Source organism: Palaemon carinicauda, chromosome 40 (genome assembly GCF_036898095.1).
Source record: "Palaemon carinicauda isolate YSFRI2023 chromosome 40, ASM3689809v2, whole genome shotgun sequence".
Classification (NCBI taxonomy): Eukaryota; Metazoa; Arthropoda; class Malacostraca; order Decapoda; family Palaemonidae; genus Palaemon; species Palaemon carinicauda.
This window is the reverse complement of record NC_090764.1, coordinates 15,758,946-15,778,278: the sequence shown is the minus strand read 5'-3', so window position 1 is coordinate 15,778,278 and position 19,333 is coordinate 15,758,946. Positions and strand designations below refer to the sequence as shown.

The following is a 19,333-nucleotide window of genomic DNA, read 5'->3' as shown; positions in this document are numbered from 1 at the left end:
GAAATAAATATTCATCAATCAAAATCACTTACGTCTAAATTTAAGTGGTATGTTTGTAGCGTTTTGGATATATGTACACAATCCAGATGTAGTCTTGACACTCTGGTAATAATAGTGTTCTGAATTTGACACAAACATATCCGACACAAAGCGAAGTCCTTGTTTATATTCGTAACATGGTGGTGGCTCTATCAGGGCAAATTCTTGATAATTTCTGAGTCATGTGCAACAAAATCCAGTAGATTTATGATGAAAATGAAAAAAATTCTGTATTTCTGTAGATTTGTGGGAAATCCAGTAGAAATACAGAAATTTCTGTAGATCTGGCAACACTGCGCTGGGCGACGTCCGGCTTTTATCCTAACAGGGTAAAATAGCGGTCAGTTAAATAGTGTAATGTTGACGTCCGATTGAGATTATTCTCAATAAACTGAAAATAAATCAATATTTTTCGAACATTTATTCAGGAAATAACAGAAATTATCAGGGAAAATTACCAGTGTCAAAAAAGTGGTGTATTATGGCGTCTTTCCCGGTGATACAAGCGATTTTCTATTCTCCCGGTGGTATACTTTGTGAACAGTTTGCAAGGAGAAATTTTAGTTAATTAATGTACTGAAAATGGTAAATACGTTCGATTTATAGCCAAACATTACCGAGTTTGCTGTTAATTTTTAGAAATTGTTCACCGGTAGGTACTTTATCGTGGGTATCTGTCTAGAATAGCACAAATGTGGCTGCCTTCAAGAAAAACCTGAAGACTTATCTTTTTAGAAAGTGTTATAATAGTGACCTGAAAACTATTAAGCCTGAATACAAATGCTAGCGAAATAACTGATAACGATACAGAGCAAAATATTAACTGGAAAGGAATTACTTTTTCATACACCAAGGCTCGCCTGAACAGACCTTTAGTGTTTGATGGAGGGCGAGAAATAAACCTCTAAAAGTAAAAAGTAAAGTAAGTAGAATAATCCGAGATGATAAATCTATACTGTGCCTTCTACACAAAATCCTATTTTCTCCACGTATTCATGCAAAATATTTTATACGTTTTAGTCTAAGTAGATTATAAACTCGCATAGTTTTGTAGACACTTTACCTCAAGGCATTCTAATTGTGATATTTGCCAAACAACTTACCCTACGCCTATAACGTTCCATTGCTGAAAAAAAGGAGTTTTCCCAGTTCTTATTGTATCAAATGTCCAATCTGCATTGACATATGAAGCATAGACTCCTGTAATTCTCATGTCATTATTTTTATATGGCAGTCATATTTCAAGTAAATCTCACTCATGGTATCCTATATATAGCTTACCCTTGTTTATCTTCTAACACGTTTACCAGTAAAATCAGTAATACAAGATGGCTGTTTGGCATAAGAATGTTTGATTTTTCATCTTCTCCCTAAAATTTCCCTCCACATTTTAAAGAATATCTGCTCCATGTTATTATACATTCTGGCTATTGTCGAAAGTTTTTCTGTTTATATAACTCGGGTGTTGGCTAGCCATGACCCATAATCCCCAATGTTCTTATTTCGAGAATAATTTTTCTTCACTTGTAGCTAACTCCGCTATTTCTTTTCATGGCTAATACTGTATTACTTTAAAGTATATGAAAGTCCCAATTTTCAAATATATTTTTTTTGTGGACAATTTTAATTTGATTGTATTGTGTATTGTGCGGAGATAGATTACCATTTCCCCTTTCTGTATAATTTGCAATCTTAATAATAAGCATTATTACATATTTAAAGTTAATATAACTATTTTTTTTTCAGACGGAGATAACACCTCAAACACAAGAAAGCAGTCATACTGTACAGCAAAAGGTATGTTCTTAACTATTCAAGTCTAATCACATAGTAGATTCTGCAATTACATCCATATTGAATGAATTCATTTTGTTCTGTTATGTTCGTATATAGAGCTTTATTCACATTGAAATTATGGAAGTAATACCTTTAGTCCTATACTGCAATGGCTTCAAACTGTTGAAACCTAGATTTATGTCTAGGCTCCAGAGCCTTTAAATGTGCGGCCCCGAGACCATATAATAAGCTCCAACGAAACATTCGAATGATTGAAGACATCAAGGCTTTCAAGAGGGAACTGAAGAGTTTCTTATTTCATGAGTCTTTTGACTGACGATTTAACAGTAAATGAACAATATGTGAATTGAGAAGATAAATACAGTGAACGAACAAGGTAAAACGACAGTGGAGGTCCTGTAGAGAGTGGGGTTCTCGGGCTGTATGGGACAGGAAAAGCAGCCATCAAAGTAAAGTAAGTGCATCAGCAAACCTGTATTTTCAATATTAAACTTACCCGATAATCATGTAGCTGTCAACTCCGTTGCCCGACAGAATTCTACGGGAGGGATACGCCAGCTATCACTATACTAGAAGGGGGTGTACTCACCAGCGCCACCTGTGGCCAGGTACTACAGTACTTCTTGTTGACACCGCCTCAATTTTTCCTCTGTCGTGCTTCCGGCAAGACGTTCTGGGATACGCTTATAATCTTGGAGTATTGTTCACGGCTTTTGGTGAAGTATTTCTCTCAGATTTCGGCTGTCGCTATACTGGAAACTTCTCTATTAGCTTAGATAGCTTTTATTTAGTTCTGGTTAATGGTTAACGATCTTTTTGCTTGATTTGGAATCCCCCTTGACTAACTCTTTGATTCAAGATGTCTGACCTTTCACAAGCCCCACCCCATAGACGATGTAGGTCTTGTAATAGGCGTATTCCGAAGGCCTCGGTAGATCCTCACACCGCTTGTTCTGACTGTAGGGAAAGGCCCTGTCAGTTGGAAGATGGATGTGAGGAATGCGCCGGACTTTCGGAACTTGAATTTGTTCGACTCCTGAAATATTCAACCAAGTTAGAGAGAGAGAGAGTTAGGAGGAGTTCTTCTCGCTCTTCACTTTTTTCCTCACCTCATGATCCTCAACCTTTTACTATTTGTACTCAACCTGATATGTCCGATGTTTTGCGTGCCATTCAGGCTTTAGGTGACAAAGTGGAATCGGTGGTTAGTGACCATAAGTCTCTTATGGCAGAAGTCAAAGAACTTAAGGTCAAAAGTGCAGTGGGAGGTGATAGTGCCAGTGCTGTGACAAGTGCTAGTGTCAGTGCGGTGCCAAGTGCTAGTGTCAGTGTCAGTGTGGTGCGTGAGGGTACTTCTGTGCGTGCCAGTCGTCCTCCCAGTCCGGGACCTCTTGCAAGCTCCCAAGCCCAGGGGAGAAGCAATGTCGAAGGGCAAAAGGGTTCGGCAGGCCTTGATCGGCGCACAGAAGTATCCTCGGTGGTTGCGGGCGTGTCTTACAGAGACCGTCACTCCCACCCGCAGACGATTGAGCCCGTCTTTTACTCGTCTGCTGAAGAAATGTCAGGGAAAAAACGCTGGACTCAGGTCTCAAGACCTCTCAAACGCAAAGTCCAGACCTCAAGAGCTCTACAACCTGGTTGCAGTCATTGGATTAGCTCTGACTCTCCGCAGTCATCAGGTGACTGCACACCTCCTAGAGGGGTAAGGTGATGCCGCAACAGACCTCATCTTCTGTTAAGGCTTTGCCTCAGCAGACCTTAGCGTCTGTCGACCCCAAGTTGACTTTGCTGCAGTCCATGCAGTCACAGCTTGCGGTCTTAATGCGTGAGTGTCAGGCTGAGAAGGTTACACCTCCTCCTGCGATCGCTCCGCCTAACCGCAGTCCAGTCTGCCAGGCGTACGAAGTTGAGGCTCCTCAGGATACCTTACCGCGTACTGAGTTGCCAGTTTCCAGCGGTGTGCAGCAACCTCCGCCTTCCTTAAGGCAACCTCAGCAATGGGAGCAGGAAACTTATGCCTTACTTCCTCCGCTTCCGCTTGCGGTTCCACCAGCGAGGCAACAATCTCTTGAGGTACGACAACCTCTTCCATCCATGAGGCAGCCACCTCAGCACTCGCTGCAGCGACCTCAACCCTCCTCAAGGCGAGAACCTCAACACCTTAGGCTAGCACCTCAGGAACCTCAACTCGCGAGACAAGAACTGCGTTCTGCGCAGTCACTACCTCAACTCTCGCAGCTCACACCTCAGGAACCTCAACTCGTTCCTCAGGAACCTGCTACTGCGCATCCGCAACCCTTACAGCAAGCGCAACTCTTGAGACAAGAAACTCATGCCAGGAGTCAGCCACCTCAACCCATGCGCCTACCTTCCTCTACTCTTCTTGACCAGTCTTTGCAGCCTGAACCTCAGGTTTTAACTCAGCAACAGAGACTTGAGGATGAAACCACAAGCGTTTATGCACCCGCTTGTTCTGATTCTGCTGTTCAGCATACCACTGTTACATTACCTCTCACTTCGCTACACTCTGGTGATGAGGTTTCTGAGGAGGAAGCTGCGCACCTGGATCCCTCATCAGACGTGGAAGAAACCAAGTCTTCTCCTCTACCCATTGACTTTCGTAAGGTCCTGGCTCTTTTCAGAGAGGTATACCCGGACCATTTTGTTTCTGCTACCCCCCGCTCTCCTCCATCTGAGTTTTTGCTGGGCATGCAGCCTGTTAAGTCAACGCATACTAAGCTCGTCTTTGCTAGGTCCTCTAAGAGAGCTTTAAGAATATTAGGGGAGTGGTTGCAGTCTAAACAGCAACTAGGGAAGACTTCCTTTATGTTCCCACCTACTAAGCTCACTTCTAAAGCGGGCGTATGGTATGCCACAGGAGAGGAACCAGGCTTGGGAGTCCCTGCCTCTGCCCAGGCTGACTTCTCAAGTTTGGTCGACTCTCCTCGTAGAACAGCAATGAGGCGCTCTAAGGTTTGCTGGACCTTCTCCGATTTAGATCACTTCCTAAAGGGTGTATTTCGTGCCTTTGAGATGTTCAATTTTCTAGACTGGTGCCTGGGGGCCCTTAGCAAGAAGACCTCCCCTGCGGACAAGGACTCGGCCATGCTTTTATTGTCCTGCATGGATAAAGCAATTAGGGATGGATCTGGCGAGCTTGCTTCAATGTTTGTGTCAGGAGTTCTTAAGAAAAGGGAGCAACTTTGCACCTTTCTTTCTTCCAGCATCACACCTTGTCAAAGGTCTCAACTCCTTTTCGCTCCGCTTTCTAAGTTCTTGTTTCCCGAAGAGCTTATCAAGGACTTGTCTGCGGCCCTGATTCAGAAAGACACTCATGATCTTGTGGCCTCTTCAGCTCGTAAGACTAAGGTTGCTCCCTCAGTTCCCAGGACTTACCGCACCCCAGTGGCTGATACTCCTGCTACAAGGTTTATTTCGCCCTTTCGTGGTAGAGCCCCCAGCCGAGGAAGCTCCCGTCCAGACTCTTCCAGGAGCAAGTCTAGGAAAGGTCCCAAGACTTCAAAAGGCAAACACTGACTCTCCTCCTCTCCAGACAGCAGTAGGAGCCAGATTCAAGATCTTCTGGCAAGCTTGGGAAAAGAGAGGTGCAGACGCCCAGTCTGTCAGGTGGCTGAGGGAGGGTTACAGGATACCATTCTGCCGCAAACCCCCTCTGACCACTTCTCCCATCAACCTCTCTCCCAACTACAAGGAAAAGGACAAGAGGCTAGCGTTGCACCAGGAGGTGTCGCTCCTGTTACAGAAGAAGGCAGTGGTTATAGTCCGGGACCATCAATCCCCGGGCTTCTACAACCGTCTCTTTCTGGTGGCCAAGAAGACAGGAGGTTGGAGACCGGTGCTGGACGTCAGCGCGCTCAATGCTTATGTCACCAAGCAGACGTTCACTATGGAGACGACGAAGTCGGTCCTAGCAGCGGTCAGGCAGGAGGACTGGATGGTCTCGTTGGATCTGAAAGACGCTTACTTTCACGTTCCTATTCATCCAGACTCCCAACCTTTCCTGAGATTCGTTTTTGGAAAGGTTGTGTACCAATTCCAAGCCCTGTGTTTTGGCCTAAGCACAGCTCCTATGGTGTTTACGCATCTGATGAGGAATATTGCAAAATTCCTCCACTTATCGGACATCAGAGCCTCCCTTTATTTAGACGACTGGCTGTTGAGAGCCTCCACGAGTCGTCGCTGTCTGGAGAGTCTCAACTGGACTTTGGACTTGATCAAGGAACTGGGTCTGTTAGTCAACTTAGAAAAGTCCCAGCTCATTCCCTCCCAATTCATTGTTTACCTGGGAATGGAGATTCGGAGTCAGGATTTTCGGGCTTTTCCATCGGCCCCAAGGATAAGCCAAGCCCTAGATTGCATCCTGAGCATGCTGAAGAGGAGCAGTTGCTCGGTGAGACAGTGGATGAGTCTCACAGGGACCCTGTCATCGTTAGCCCTGTTCGTCGAGTTAGGGAGACTCCACCTCCGCCCTCTCCAATTCCATCTAGCAGCTCATTGGGACAAGGATTTGACGCTCGAAGCAGTCTCTATCCCGGTCACCAAAGAGATGAAGACCACTCTCTTGTGGTGGAAGACCAACCTCCTTCTCAAGGAGGGCCTATCGTTAGCGATTCAGACCCCCAATCTTCATCTCTTCTCGGATGCATCAGACTCGGGCTGGGGCGCGACCTTGAACGGACAGGAATGCTCGGGAACGTGGAACAAGGAACAGGAAACGCTCCACATCAACTGCAAGGAGCTACTGGCAGTTCATTTGGCCCTATTGAACTTCAAGTCCCTCCTGCTAGGCAAGGTGGTGGAGGTGAACTCCGACAACACCACAGCCTTGGCTTACATCTCCAAGCAGGGAGGGACCCATTCGAGGAACCTGTACGAGATAGCAAGGGACCTCCTCATTTGGTCAAGAAGTCTAAACCTCACCCTAGTTACGAGGTTCATTCAGGGCAACATGAACGTCTCAGCAGATCGCCTAAGCAGAAAAGATCAGGTCATCCCCACGGAATGGACCCTTCACAAGAGCGTGTGCAACAGACTTTGGACCTTGTGGGGTCAGCCTACAATAGATCTGTTTGCCACCTCCATGACCAAGAGGCTTCCTTTGTACTGTTCCCCAGTTCCAGACCCAGCAGCAGTTCATGTGGATGCTTTTCTGCTGAATTGGTCCCATCTCGACCTTTACGCATTCCCACCGTTCAAGATCATCAACAGAGTCATTCAGAAGTTCATCTCGCACGAAGGGACACGGCTGACGCTGGTTGCTCCCCTTTGGCCTGCAAGAGAATGGTTCACAGAGGTACTACAATGGCTGGTCGACGTCCCCAGGACTCTCCCTCTAAGAGTGGACCTTCTACGTCAACCTCACGTAGACAAGTTGCACCCAAACCTCCACGCTCTTCGGCTGACTGCCTTCAGACTGTCGAAAGATTCGCTAGAGCTAGAGGCTTTTCGAAGGAGGCAGCCAGTGCGATTGCCAGAGCAAGGAGGGTATCCACTCGTAGAGTCTACCAATCCAAGTGGGAAGTCTTCCGGAGCTGGTGTAGAGCCAATGCAGTTTCCTCTACCAATACCTCTGTAACCCAAATAGCTGACTTCCTATTACACCTAAGGAATGAGAGATCCCTTTCGGCTCCTACGATTAAAGGGTACAGAAGTATGTTGGCTTCAGTTCTCCGCCACAGAGGTTTGGACCTTTCTTCCAACAAGGACCTTCAAGACATCCTTAAGTCTTTTGAGACTTCTAAAGAACGTCGTTTACCCACTCCAGGCTGGAATCTAGACGTAGTCTTAAGGTTCCTTATGTCGCCTAGGTTCGAACCTCTCCAGTCAGCTTCCTTCAAGGACCTTACCCTCAAGACTCTTTTCCTCATCTGCCTTGCAACAGCTAAAAGAGTCAGTGAGGTTCATGCCTTCAGCAAGAACATTGGGTTCACATCCGAATCTGCAACATGTTCTTTACAGCTCGGATTTTTAGCTAAGAATGAACTTCCTTCACGTCCTTGGCCTAGATCGTTTGAAATTCCTAGCCTTTCCAACATGGTAGGTAACGAGCTAGAAAGAGTTCTTTGCCCTGTCAGAGCTCTGAAATATTATCTTAATAGGTCAAAACCTATACGAGGACAGTCAGAAGCCTTATGGTGTGCAATCAAGAAACCTTCGATGCCCATGTCCAAAAACGGAGTTTCGTATTATATAAGGCTTCTGATTAGAGAAGCCCATTCTCACATGAAGGAGGAAGACCTTGCTTTGCTGAAGGTAAGGACCCACGAAGTGAGAGCCGTAGCCACTTCTATGGCCTTTAATAAGAACCGTTCTCTGCAGAGCATAATGGATGCAACTTATTGGAGGAGCAAGTCAGTGTTTGCATCATTTTATCTTAAAGATGTCCAGTCTCTTTACGAGAACTGCTACACCCTGGGACCATTCGTAGCAGCGAGTGCAGTAGTAGGTGAGGGCTCAGCCACTACATTCCCTTAATCCCATAACCTTTTTTAACCATTTCTCTTGAATGCTTTTATTGTTGTTTTTATGGGTTGTTACGGTAGGCTAAGAAGCCTTCCGCATCCTTTTGATTTGGCGGGTGGTCAATTCATTCTTGAGAAGCGCCTGGGTTAGAGGTTGTGTAGAGGTCCTTTAGTAGGGGTTGCAGCCCTATATACTTTAGCACCTTAGAGTTGATTCAGCCTCCTAAGAGGAACGCTGCGCTCAGTAAGGAAGACGAACTTAATAAAGGCAGAGTAACGGTTCAAGTCGACTTCCTTACCAGGTACTTATTATTTCATTGTTATTCTGAGATAACTGATTATATGAAATACGGGATACTTAGCTATCCTTTAGTCATGTACACTGGTTTTCACCCACCCCCCTGGGTGTGAATCAGCTACATGATTATCGGGTAAGTTTAATATTGAAAAATGTTATTTTCATTAGTAAAATAAATTTTTGAATATACTTACCCGATAATCATGATTTAATTGACCCACCCTTCCTCCCCATAGAGAACCAGTGGACCGAGGAAAAATTGAGGCGGTGTCAACAAGAAGTACTGTAGTACCTGGCCACAGGTGGCGCTGGTGAGTACACCCCCTTCTAGTATAGTGATAGCTGGCGTATCCCTCCCGTAGAATTCTGTCGGGCAACGGAGTTGACAGCTACATGATTATCGGGTAAGTATATTCAAAAATTTATTTTACTAATGAAAATAACATCTTTAGGCATTACAGTATTAAGACCCTAAGCTACACCTGCTTTATATCCTTTTACGTTATCACCGTTAGTGCTTTCTTTCTTCAATCTGACTTTCCAACCTCTTCCAGTTTTAATCTCACATTGTGATCCCAGGATTTTACCCTTGGTGCATTTGGGCGATGCATGGTAGACCCCCGGGCTGGGTCATTTATGCCAAATTTTATCTATCCATTCTCCATCTAATGACAGAAATACAAGGTATTCGTTAATTTATTAAATCGGTAGTAGTAGTCTGTTTAGCGTAAAGGAATATCAACTTGCCTAATTTTTCTGTAATTGTATTAATTTAAAGAGAGACAAATTACACCGAGTGAGTGTATTAGAAATACGGAAATATTGGACACATTGCATTAGCATATACAAACAGCAGACCAAGTTTTGGTGTTTTTCGCTCAATTTGCGACCCTTCTGGTTATGAAAACGGACATATCCATTGCTGGTTGGATTTAGTCATGGTTATGCTCTTTAGTCACACACAACTAACAAGTGCCGCCGTTTCTAAGCATCAGACATGTCTTTTTTTTCATGTTTGGGTTTTGGTCAGTTTTTATCACCATGCTGACCAGTGAAGATTGGTGCTGGTGGGAGGCTTTTGTCTGATAGCTCACAGCCAATTTAATCTAATATGGGTGTCCCTGATTATGGTGATACGCAAACCCTTTCACCAGTTAAGGCATCCCAACTCAGACATACAATCAAATACAAAGTATTACTTGAAGTAGGATTTGTTTAAATCAGAGGAGTTTTTCTGACAATTTGAGACAATTTTTTAACTGGTTAATGGTTATGAGGACTCAAAGAAATGTGCGTGATATTTTAAAACTATTTTGGAGATGACACCTACAGCTAACCAACCGAATTTTTGGCCACGATTTGACCCCTTTTGCTAGGAACATTCCACACACACAATCCTGGCAGTGGTAATTGATTGTTTGATGGTGATGGCCTGTAACTGAGGGAATTTTCGAAATAGCATCCCCTTATTTTGACTAAGCAAGAGTTTGGGAATGGCATTTCCTGCCATTGACCAAACCAATGTTAGTCCAGCAAACTTGTGTATCAGTTAAATGCTTAGAAGTTGACAAAATCCCTCTGAGATCCCATACTAATAATACTGAGCTTGTCATATGGCAATATCAAAAGTACATTATATATATTTTATGCTGGAATATTACTAGTACTTTAAAAAGATTTCCAATTGAGGGAGATGAAGCATTTGTATTGATGACTGTCTGAACATACAGCACATGTACTATAGACCTGTAGTATTAAATTAAGGAAGTCATGAATTAAGATACCACAAGTCATCTGGATTGCTTGCAAGAGGTTGCAGTAAGGTAACAATAGTTTGGCCATCTGGCTGCTGTTGTGGAAGGAAAATATTTAAAAAAAGAATAGGCAAGGCCAATAAAGGGATTTTGACGAAGGAAAAATCTATTTCTGGGGAGAGACACCACAAACAAATTCAACACTTAAGATTCCAAAAGAAGGATGATGTTCAGATGGCGCTCGCGTCGTGGCGTGGTGGTGTGGCGCTGGTGGTTGGCTAGGGCCTTTGTATCGGCCCATCCCTTTGACGAAGGAATTAACTAAATGGAAGACAACCTGTGAATAGTGGTTTTCACGCGCCTTTGCTTTATACACGACACCCAAAAGGTGCTCGCGCAAGGGTAGTAACCTCAGCATTCCATGCTTTTATCTTTCTCTGGTATAATTGGAAGGTTTTATCAGAAAAGATATATAAGAAGGACTCTTTTCACCGGGCGCCACAGGTCGACCCAGAAATTGTTCCATTAAACAAATGAAGTGTAAAAATTAAAAGGGCATAATAGTTTTGCACACCTGGGAGGACATATGTCATGAGTTTGATTGAAAAGGAAGACAAATGATAAAGAGATTGATAATTTAAAAGCAGTGAACAGGCAATGTTCAGATAAGGAAGAGGGTGTGAGGATGAAGCATTTATTATTATCTTTATTGATATTATTACAAGCTAAGCTGAAACCCTAGTGGGAAAAGCATAATACTAAAAGTGAAGGGATTCCAATAAATACTGAAATGAAACTGATGATTGAAAAATTAACCATAAAATGGGAATGAAAGGCAATATTGGAGTCATATGACCTTGGAAGGCCATTATCCTAGAGACATTTCAATCAATCTAGCTTTTAAATAAGCAGTTTTCAACCCTTATATCTATATTTTCACTCTGTTCTGACCTCAGCAGCCATAAAGACAACCGATTGAAAATCACCACTTTTACTTATTAAAATTTCCATCTTATTCATCTCTTTTAGCCACAAATTAGATATTGCATAACTTTTCATTCTTTTATCCTAACAATTGTAGCTTTCAATTACTAAACCACTCCCCAAAGCCTACACATTTTTCTCTGCTGAACCTTAAACATGGCACATGGGGTAAGAGGGTTCAAGTCTTCTATCCTATTATTGTAGCATTTAGCACAAAACCTTAACAGACACGACTTCATAATTCTGAACTAAGTTGTACCATACATAAAACCAACCATAATATCGTTAAACATCACACAGGGAGAGAAACAGTAGATACAATAATTTACTCTAGATCAAAAGATATACCTTAATAATCCTGAACCAAGTCCTACCTTCCATAAGAAACAAACCATTGGTTAACACCACACATTGAGAGAAAGAATGCTATCAACTTGGTTATACTTATAACGTAGATGCAATTGTCTAGATTTGGACCTTAGAAGGGGGAGGAATTTAAGGGTAAAGAAAATTATGATTTTTATACCCTAAAATAGAGAAGCTCACTCTTCATATATATTAGCTATGTGACAGAGATAAGATTTATCAATAAAAAAAGTCTTAGCATGATATGTTCAATTCTAAGCTTTCTGCTATTGGGTCATATGGGTTATTCATCAAATTCCCAATGTCAAACAAGTGTTAACAATTCAAAGAAAGGGCAAAGTTGGTATGCTTCGGTGTGAGATTCTTTTTGGAATCAACACCACAATGCAAAAATGGGTTTAATGTGTTTTATATTATTATTACATGATACCCGCTACATAATTCCATAAACCTTACCCTTTTATAAAAAACAAGGATAGTAAAACTACATCTAAAGTAAATACATTTTGGATTAATCTCTTTTACAATTAGAAAAAAATAGAATACGGTAACCTAACTGTTAAGTAAGTTCTAAACTAATACAAATATAGCATAGGATATCAAAATGAGTCTACATTTTGCTAACCAAAAGCAAATAGCACCAAATTAAAAATCTATTAGGAAACAATTTTATAAATCTAAAAAAAAACTAAGGCACCCAAAGGCTATGGCTGAATGAGAATAAAAATAACTTCACATCATATTTCAGCACCAAAATCTACACTCGTCAGGTCTTCACTTGGTAAGAGGTCTCTCGTCTTCCCAGTAAGATAAAGATTTAGTGCTTAACATAAAATCATAGATTTTCAGTAGTAATATCAGTGAGTCATGGGTATACAATATATCTTGATTTTTCAATATTAAACTTACCCGATGATCATATAGCTGCAACTCTGTTGCCGCTATATGATCATCGGGTAAGTATATTCAAAAATTTATTTTACTAAGGAAAATAACATTTTTCGTTACAGTAACTTTTGATCTTTCTGCAAATAAGTACAGATATTTGTAATTATTCCTGAGGATTAGGCTCTAAGCAGTTATCTTAATTTTGAAATACAGTAAAAGGAAAATAAAGTTAGGTGCCTCCAAATCAAAAAATTGTAATTTTCTCATCAACTACAGTTCATCAAACGTTGTTACAAATACCTATTTATAAACGAGAGTTTAACCAAATCCCTGGGCTAACCCATATTGTTACAGCATTGCTTACACAGTACTGTATATTTTTCTCATTTGTAAAAAAAAAAAAAGTTATAAAATTTACACAAAGATGCCCTATTGACTTCCTAATGCTGACTAGTTGAGCCATGTTGTTTGTAACTGATTACTGTAATAAAAACAGAAATTAAATTTTTCAGGTTATAACAGCTTTACACTTTTTCATAAGGGGTTTATTACAAACAGAAACACAACAATTAAATGCAACACAATGCACTTTTCACGCACTAAGCAACCCATGTTATCTGGTTTTATGAGACAATTGTCTGGATAATGGCCTGTTAGTGAACAACTTTGGAGATTTTCTTTGTTTTTAATCATTACTTTCTTATTTTTATAATTTCTTAATGTACTTTATTAGTTATGGAAACAGGAGATTCTCATCCTTCTTGCATTTACACCCTTGTGCAAATAACAATCTATAACAAATAATGTATAATATGTAGGCCTACAATTGCGGGCAAGTTAACTACCCGAGCTATGCCATGTGATTTCTCATTAGTTATAGTCTCCCATGTTCTTAAGTAGAGAGAGTAAGATTGTGATAACATTTTCATACCTCAATAAGTTTCCTTCATGCAGTAAAAAGATGTATTTAAATTTATAAATTCACCCAGTCTAATTGTTCATCATAGAATAAATTAAATTGTGCATCTAAGCACCTAATGTATGTAAAGCTTAATTACCATACAGTACAGTATACAAATATTTTCAAGGTTAAAAACCATATACAATTGTAGAGAACAATAAGATTGCTTTATAACTAAAGCAATATAATAATGAATACAGCTTAAATCTTCTAAACTCTACACTTGACAGACTAGGCTTACTTTGCCTGACATACAATGATAAGTTATGAGAAGTCACTGACATCGATGTAATTGGCGAGAGATGAGTGAAATTGGCATATGTAAAAGGAGGAGGATCATGAAGGTTTTCCCTTGTATCTTCACTTCATAGTCATAGCTCGGACAAAAAAATACTGTATGTAATGACACTATAAATAAGAAAATATTGATAAGATGGGAAATAAGCAGATAATCATAGTAAAAGGTAAGAAAGAGGGAGTAATCATTTAACATCTAAAAGAAGTCCAGAGAGCCCTTAAAAAAAGGACTAATTGTAATCTGTACCATTGGATATAACATTAAACAATATCTTGTTTAAAAAAAAGTAGAAAAGAAATCACTGGAAAGTTATGAAAATCTGTGAAAACATCATAAAGGCAGAGATGTAGAGGAAACGGCAATGCACTGGTAAGATTTAGGAAGTATGGTATGAAAGTATGGAAGAGAAGTTAAGAAAAACTACTTAAAAAAAATACAACTGACGACAAAGGCAATACTTGCAGCAACTCCTGGAGTATCACTAAACAAATGGGAGAAAGATATACAGTATCATATAACAATAGATCATGAGACGACATTGAAAAATCACAAAAACCAGCAAGCACACCTTCAACAAAGGCAGAAAGTACTTTAGTCCATTTCTTTTAGTGATGCATATTTGCACCGACTCGTGGCAGTGCCCTTTTAGCTCGGAAAAGTTTCCTGATCGCTGATTGGTTAGAATTATCTTGTCCAACCAATCAGTGATCCGGAAACTTTTCCGAGCTAAAAGGACACCGCCGCGAGTCGCTGCAAATATGCATCGCTAAAAGAAATGGACTATAGAAAGATCCAATGAGCTAACAACAGAGCAACTGACATATCATTACACAGAATCGACATTGAACGCTGAAGCAAATATGCTACATGAGTGTATGCAAAATGTTGATCATTCAAGTTCAACACTAAACCCTTCATTGTTCATCATAGTAATACAAGAGGCTACATTACGATGTTTGATAAAGGGTACTGGGAGCTATTTGTATACTATAGTGATGAGTTTATGTAAACAGCAGAACCAAAGGAAGAAGTTTTGGAAATATTTATAAGATGGAGTTGTGGGATTAAGAGAGGATTGAAAGTTCTGTGAACAAAGATTGTTAACAGTTAAGACATTAAAAGAGAAGGTACTGTATAGTCCAGAAAGTGGCCCAGGCTACCATCCACATCATATATAAGTATATGCAATAATGTATTACACAATTCAAATAATGGATACTATCAGAAGAGATGCACAACTTTTACATTGTATAATAAGTTCTAAGATGTCAGGCATGTACAGTATAATGAAGAGGTGGAGGAACATTGTTTTGATGGGGTTAGAGCTTGGAGAAGGCTAAACATTTCTATTACCTTGGTAACCTATAAGATTGTGAACTGCAAGAAAAAAAAAAAGGACAATGATTTATGTAATTACTTGGTAAATAGATAAGATACTGAACTGAAATGGCATTTGGCTACAAAATGTTGATACTCCTCATTGAAGAGCTCGGGAAATGTATCCATCACGAAAAGAAGTAGAGATATATGGTGTTAAGAGAAAAATGAGACAGGAAGAGGAACAATCATTTAAAGTTGTAAAATAGAAAATGGTAGAATGCGAACCTGTAGGAAGTGCACAATGCTATGACAAAGAAGCATGGATTAGAATTTGGACCAGATGGGAATGAAATTCCAAAAAGAAATTTATACAGTGAAAATAAAGAGTCATTTTTACAAAGGATTTCTCTAAGTCTGACAAAATTCAATCCTTAGTTGTGAATTACACTCCTCATCCTGCTGCTCTTTCCATATATAATTTTCTACACAATGCTACACATTTTTGACAGTCATATTGATTTCACCTTTACTTTTATATTTGGAACTAAAGATGGCTAATCTTAACAGCGCATGTCAGAGGATGAGGGTTAACACTGAATGGGCCAATATACAATACTTGGAAATTCTAAGTACAATGCAACAACCCTACATAATATGGTGTTAATATATAAAAAAATGCTAAATACTGTATTGGCATTCAAAATGGTGGTAGGTCAAAATCATCCCTCATGCAGTACTGAGTGGTGGGTATTATGGATTGTGGCCAATAAGGTTTATGTATGTACATGTACGGCACATACACAGTAAAATTCCAAACCTAAAATTCGATGCGAGTTCTTGAACAAAAAATGAATGAGGCAACAATTACGTAGGAAATGATGCGATTTTCTTGTCCCTACATTATATTTCTCTCAGGGTGGTTACCTCCACCAAGAAAAGCTTGATGCATTGTTTACTTCAGTTAGAGGTGCCTCTGCTCCTCTTTCTAATTTAAAATACCTAATGCTACTTCTTTACTGACAGTAGTTTCTTCACTAGCAGAATGTAATAGATATGGTGAAGTAAAGCTGGGAATAAAGAATTTTCTCCTCCAAATTAGTGAACCCTTCAAAATCTACACTGTCACGTCATAATTTTTCAAAGTACAGTAGGTTGATTGTTACCATATGTACACATTCTACCATGCTATGATAAAAAAGCCAATGATATCAATAATTTGTTGGTCAATTTCAAACATGCAGCACTAAAGTTCCTGAGTACAGTACTGTACCTCTTGAATCCTCAGAAATACATTAGAAGAAATGAAGAAAACCTAAATATTCAGGTGGGGATTCTTGAGCTATGTATAACAACAGCAGTGAAACAATGTACAGTATCATCCATTTCATTTAAAAATTATATAAAAGGACAAATTAATTATTAAACCAGTTCCAGAATGATTTGGCTGCCATCTACATTATGTGGTACTATCCCCCAATTTACTGATATATAATCTCTACTATATTTCCTTTATCAACTGACTATAGTTTATTTTCCTTATAAAGTACACCATCAAAGGCTTCCATTTGAAATTCCCCTTGGCACTAAGTGCAAAGAAGGGTCCTACCATATACTTTACAAATCTAAATCTATGGGCCTTGAGGACTTCCTTTGCTGTATATGTTTAGTTCTTAACATGCACGTGGAAGACCTCAACCTTATCATCTTTAAATATTTGCTCGCCTCTAAAACTAATTTCCTTAATAAGTCATCCATGTTTGTACTGAAGCTGCCATCTACCTTCGGATTCCCTAAACATGCTTTAAGTTACTTAAGAGTTCTGAATATTGTACTATCTTTTATAAAGAGCGAGTCATTCAATACTCATGTCGAGTATTGTATCTTATGATTTGGGTCATCTTTAGTCACATGCTTATATTAAATGGGCTTGCGGACTTAAAACCATAATCCTTTTCACCTGTGTTTCGTGACTATACATAAAGTATTTATCCACTACAAAATCACTAAGATGCAATAATATTAGTTACTAAAGCTGTCTCCAGTGAACTTCTAAATTAGCCTAATTGACCTTCATTCTCATTAAAACCAGCACCCTGAATTAAAAACCAGCTAACCTGTCACTTATCAGTGGAAGAAACCCTTTTCCTCTTGAGTTTAACATACTTTGGAACAATTTCACAATCATTATAACTCTGCTTAATGGGTATAGTGCTGTGAATGATGATTGCTTGAGTATAGTAATGTGAATGATGAATGCTAGTGGTGAGTGATACTTTTCCTGGTGATTACAAAGTGATGTACTTAATCCTCGTATCATTCTGTGGAGCTGCGCACAAGGTTCGTTAACTGATACTTGCGTCTGTGCAAGTAAATAATAGTCTGAGAAAATAATAGTCTAGTTCTATTTTTTTTCCCCATGAATACACATTTTAAAGATTTGTGATTACTCAAATGCTGGGAATGACTATATTATAACATGGGGCATTGCTGAAAATACGATGCAATGATTATTAGTATAAAATTTATAACTTATAGAAATGAACCATATCTCCCACTCATTGATCTAATGTAGATATTTAGCTCCCTTTTGAGAGATGCTATTGATGATGTATAAAACTTAACTCGGCAAATATACAAAACATGGTCCCGTAAAAGAACAAAACAAAGTAATTCCAGTTTTAGCATATCAAACTATATTACCATACATTTTTATGCAGCACATAAATATTTTTTTTTAATTGTCATAAGAAACATTGATGGAGAAAAAAATTATTTTAGTTTCTGCACATTAACCAACCTGATTTTTTCGACAGATACAATATAAAATTAACATTTAACATTAGGAATTAAATGGCAAATACCTAAACATTTTTGTGTATTCTATTAGGTTTGGTGTTTTATTGCTTGTTATCATCAGTATTAGTCTGAAAATTAAATTTATAATACCTTCAGGTATGTTAATGTTGACACAAATAAATAAATTGGCAAAAATAGACCATTATAATATAAAAAATTTTCAAAGAATTAGAAACAAAAGTGATTTGAGATCCTACTAAGAAAAAAAAAATCTATTCATAGATCATTCCTTTGTAAAAAGAATAATAAGACTTTTATATCAATTATGAGACCGGAAAGAGACAAGCATTTGTAATCCACTGAGAAACACTTTAAAAAGTAATTTTGAATACACTTCAGTTTAAATAGTTTGCCAAAATTTTCACCAACCTAATTTCACAGAAATAGAAAGATTATTAATGATACAAAAAATATATTAATAAAAATACTAGTTCAAGTACCAAAAATGTTATTTTCATTAGTAAAATAAATTTTTGAATATACTTACCCGGCGATCATATAGCTGTCAGCTCTGCTGCCCGACAGAAAAACCTAAGGACAAAATACGCCAGCGATCGCTATACAGGTGGGGGTGTACATCAACTGCGCCATCTGTCGAGCAGGTACTCAAGTACTCCATGTCAACACAGAACCAATTTTCTCCTCTGCCCACTGGGTCTTTTAATCTATGATCACCGGGTAAGTATATTCAAAAATTTATTTTACTAATGAAAATAACATTTTTCAATATTAAACTTAGCCGGTGATCATATAGCTGATTCACACCCAGGGGGGTGGGTAGAGACCAGCATTACATGTTGACATTATTATGAGCTAAGTATTTTGTATTTCATTTTAGCAGTTATTCAAAATAACAAACATAAAATAAATAAGTACCTGGTAAGGAAGTCGACTTGAACAATTACTCTGCCTTTTTAAGTACGTCTTCCTTACTGAGCCTCGCGATCCTCATAGGATGCTGAGCGACTCCTAGGAGCTGAAGTATGAAGGGTTGCAACCCATACTAAAGGACCTCATCAAAACCTCTAATCTAGGCGCTTCTCAAGAAATGACTTTGACCACCCGCCAAATCAAGTAGGATGCGAAAGGCTTCTTAGCCTTCCGGACAACCCAAAAACAATAATAAAACATTTCAAGAGAAAGATTAAAAAAGGTTATGGAATTAGGGAATTGTAGTGGTTGAGCCCTCACCCACCACTGCACTCGTTGCTACGAATGGTCCCAGAGTGTAGCAGTTCTCGTAAAGAGACTGGACATTCTTAAGATAAAAAGACGCGAACACTGATTTGC

General features: G+C 39.4%; 1 protein-coding gene across 2 annotated transcripts in view; it reads left to right on the top strand.

The window, feature by feature from the left end:
* The first annotated feature begins 640 nt into the window (after window positions 1–640).
* The window catches only part of LOC137631547 (phospholysine phosphohistidine inorganic pyrophosphate phosphatase-like), a 197,866-nt gene continuing 179,173 nt past the window's right edge, over window positions 641–19,333 (top strand). Inside the window, exons 1-2 of one of the 2 annotated variants that reach the window (XM_068363336.1) lie at window positions 641–691; window positions 1,786–1,836. The gene's annotated coding sequence lies outside the window, so the exon portion shown is untranslated. Of the gene's footprint in view, window positions 692–1,785; window positions 1,837–2,272; window positions 2,291–19,333 lie in introns of those variants that run through there. The other variant, XM_068363339.1, reaches the window with a different exon arrangement.